Consider the following 4,420-nt stretch of genomic DNA (forward strand, 5'->3'; position numbering starts at 1 on the left):
CAAAAGTGCATTTATCAGGATGAATAGCTACATTGAACTCAGAAAATCGCTTCAGTAAAGACAACATACGCATATCATGGGTAGCTCTGTCAGCAGCGTGCACAATGACGTCATCTTGGTACGTCACAACACCCTCCACATCTTTTGCAATAGTATTGATAACTTGCTGAAATAGAGCTGGTGAAACGTTCAGACCAAAGGGAAGGAAATTGTATCGGAATAACCCAAAGGGTTCGATTTCATTCTCGTTCACAGAAGTCAGTAAGGTGATACTAGTTTGTAGTGAGCGCAGAATCTTGAGTCCGATAATCGATGGTCCTGAGGTTGAAACCAAAAAAATTACAATCGATAGAGGTACCTTGGGCGTAATCTCACAGGGTTCGTACAACTACCAACTGGAGGTACAGAATGTACAGTGATATAGCGAATGTTAACATCTGTAGGCACTATCACGGCACTGAGGTAGAATGCAGTCAGGTCTGATTGTAGAATAACGGAATCAACACTGCCAGTATCAACAATAAAGTCATGCTTTTGACCATGAGCGGATATCAAAGTTTCAAGAACGTGACGGATTTTGGGAAAAAACAGACAGAAAAAGAGTAAGGATGTCTTGAAATATTGCTTTTACGTCGGTATTTGGGTCAGGAGTTAAGTGATACACTCTTGAAATTACAGACAATTTGAATGTGTCCTGTATACCGCAGGATTAAACACTTCGTCTTGTTATCCCGCAGATTAACCCCTTCGCTCGCCTGTGGGTGCATGAATATCTGGAATGGTTTTGTCCACAAGATTCACATTTTCCAAGTTTTTGAACCACAAAGTTAGAGTTACGATCTATGAAGTGACATATTGATGGATTTGGGGCACGAGAATCTCTCCGAGGTTTGAATTTGTTGTTCATTCGCATCCTCAGATTATTTATTTTAGAATAATTTAACAACACTGCTTCCTCAGTCTTCGTTACATGCTCTACATCTTCATACTGTTCACACATTTTGAATAGTTTGAAATTTCTGATCCGGACAGAGTAGCAGCTTCTGCTGTAATTCGGGTAGTTGAATGCCAGCAATGAGTCTATCACGCAGTTGGTCTTCCAATTGGGCACCATAGTCACATTTGGCTGCCTGCATCTGCAACTGCAGTACGAGATCATGGACAGACTGAGAATGGGAGAAGCCAACATATTGAACCTAGCTCTTTCGGCTTCTAGGAAGTTAATCGGTTTGAAGTGTTGGAGATCAATTTCTTCAATGCATTATAGGAAATATCGATTGGGGATTCAGGATATACCAAATTCTTGCTTAATATATATGCCAAGAAAATGTGGAAAATATGTTGTGAGTTCCTTATTCTCCATATGAGATTTTGTGAGACACCATATTGCGAACCGTTCCAGATAATCTTCTATGTCTCGCGCAGTTGAATTAACATCTAATGGTTCCATTTCGGCGTGCATTATGGATTGTTCCAATCGCGACGCCAAAATGTGAGAATTGAGTTCCGCATGTGTATCAGTATAACCAGACGAACTCGGAATCCAGAATTCAAAGCAGCGTAACAAGTAGCACTTATGTATTCGAACTGGCGTATATGTACAGCATATGGAATATTAAAACAAGAGAATATTGAATAGGGCAATGGATAGAGCATCAATCATGTACATCACATGAATATAGACGTGCGCATTGTTTTCCGCAAGTCTGGGTCACTCGTTGGTTCTTCGTTCCTGTTACTCAAGGAGAACGCGGATGGTTTGTTTCAGCGGCCATGTCTCATATATCAGAAAAGCACGTTTCTGGTTTTCTGGGCAAGGTAGAGAATGGTGGTCTGTTTATGTATGTTCCATTGGCGGATATCTGATTAAATGCGGTTCCGCAATTTACGAAATGCCGGCTCAGCTAATGAATCTCCTGCAGCCGACATTTTGAAAAAAGTTTGGACTGCTTTTGCTGAAGACTCCAGTGTCCAGTGGAGCGTTAATTGTCACCTGATCAGCGAAGTGTCTTTCGTTAGTAATGGCCAAATCCAAGAGGGATTTCGGTTTGCCTGTGCGGTATCTGGTGGGTGCAACGGCACGTTGAGTCCAAGCGCTCTGTTGAACGACTATAATCAGCCCCACCGCAAAAGGCCCACTTGGTCCGACGCGCTGTAGCCTCATTCATGAGGCTTTTGGAGCGTTGGAGTCACCCACAAGCAGAAGATGAGTGAAGTGGTAGTTGGAGGAGAGTTGCTCAAGGGTTCGTATGAGGAATTAGTCATCTTCAACAGGACCCGAGGGGCTACGATAGACCACACCGAGAAGGAGAGAATCGGACCCACACAGCGGGATTCGGATCCATAGTGCATCGCAAAAAGGTGCAGGAGTCGTATCAGATGGGACAATCGGGATGGGCGGGGCCGTATATAAGTACAAAGCAACCTTACTGGCCCTCCCTTGTTATGAGCCGGCTTAAAAACAGAGTAGCCGTCTATCGAGATCTCCGCGTCATCTGGTGTGGGCCAGGTCTCTGTGAGTGAGATTGTTATTATGTTATTACTATTATTTTCAAGGCGGACTGACTGTTTAATGTTGCAAAGTTTGTTGAAAAGACTGAGGCATTCTGTGGACAAGCATTTTAACACTGTCTCTGCTCCTACGAAGGTGAGGAGCCGAGAGTTGTGCGCCCAAGTTGATTAGCAGACCTAATACTTCTACATCGGGTTTTGGGTTAAAGCTCTAAAGGGCCTCCAGGTCATACTCGTGTATACCCTGACTTGGTGGTTTCGAAGATGCTTCTAGGTTGCAGGATTTTTTCGCCCCGTGGGAGCCCGGTTTGCTTGGACCTTTCACCTTTTGGGGACGAATTGTACCCCGTGCACAAAGATTTCGACCATTGCTACTTGTAACTCCTTCAATACCGCCTTTTGGATCAGATTTGCTGCTGATAAAAGATTTGGAGCAAGCTATCATCTGTTTGGTTTCTTAGACGATTTAGCGCGGTTTGATCGGAAAGGCGTCCCTGTGAGGCCCTGAGCGTTGGGCGGCAGCACGAAGAGGTAATTTTTTCGTGGTACTCCCATGAGGTTCGTTTTCGTGGAGGACTGCTTCTTGAAGCCAGCAGGCAGTTTTCTGATTAGGCGAATCTTTTGTGGCTTGTTTGGCTTCAGTCACTTCTCTTTCGCGTTTGTATGAACACGCGACCCGACCGCGATCACCTTGGCACACTGGGTGTACGAGGGATTTTCTGGTTCGCTGTGGTTTTGTTTGTGGCTTTGGCTGTCAGGCTGCTGAGCAATGACTGTGTCCACAAGCAAAGATGCCACTTTTGACGGCAAGAATCTGAGGATTGGGAGTTCCACTTTCGCAGTGGTCTTACGGTTGTTGCAGGATTCCCCAATGTCGAGGCCAAGACGTGCGGTGGACTTGGCGGTGGGCCTCGCTGCTTGCCCCTGCACATCTGACTCAGTCCAGTTCAGAAGCTGTGACTTTGTTGAGGAGTTAATGGCCGCACCCTTGTCGTCTGTTACGGAAAAAGCGCTGATAGCTCTACGTACTTTGAGCGCGGCTTCCATGTGAGGCTTACCTCCAGAGCGTCACTGCATTTGGTGGACGAGAGGTCTGTGTTGGTTGAATAGAAACTGCTATTTGGAGCCTCGGCCGGTTGTTTTGGCATGCCGTTGAGAACACAAGGGCTATGACTGCAACCGGTTTGGCAATGGATTTCGGGACGGCTGAACTGGCGCCATCCGGAAGCCTGTTTCTCCTTGATCTCCTAATACCCAGCTAGAGGGCCTCGCCTCCAGAGAGCGGTCCCGAGATAGACACCTGATCATGGCGCTCAGTATTCGCACAATGGAATTTAATTTTCAGAAGGCTTTTGCAGCTAAGAACATCATGCTTATAATGCAAACCCCTGATCATTGGGCCGGCCTTTTGAGTGCTGCCAGCTCGCTTCAAGATCTTTTGTACGGCTGATGGAGAGAAAAGGGTGACCAGAAGCACAAGTGTTCGCTTGCTTCCCTTCTGGCGTTGCCATTCTGCGTGAAGCCATTGGTGATCAGGCTTAGTGAGGACGCTACCAAGGAGCGACTGTGTCAGCTTCGTTGGCGTGATGTCTCCGGAGAATGCCCCCCCGGATTAGCGATCTGCTCTTCCTTAGGTGCCTGTACACTACAGACCCTGTGGCGGTCTTTGGTGCCGCATTAGAGAGCTGTATGAATTCCTCGAAGCCAGCGGACCCGGGATGAATGGCGCGAGGTACTCGTTCAGCGAAGAAAGTTCTTCATCAACTTTCGTCCAGGTTGCTGAATCGTTTGTGTTTGAATCCTCAGGTGCTCTAGAAAGAAGCTCTATTTTTGAGTCGAGTATCCCGATCAAAGCGGAACACACACAGGGTCTCCTGACTCAGTAATGGAGATCGGGTTTAGATCGGAA

Source organism: Opisthorchis viverrini (assembly GCF_000715545.1).
Source record: "Opisthorchis viverrini unplaced genomic scaffold opera_v5_6, whole genome shotgun sequence".
Lineage (NCBI taxonomy): Eukaryota > Metazoa > Platyhelminthes > Trematoda > Opisthorchiida > Opisthorchiidae > Opisthorchis > Opisthorchis viverrini.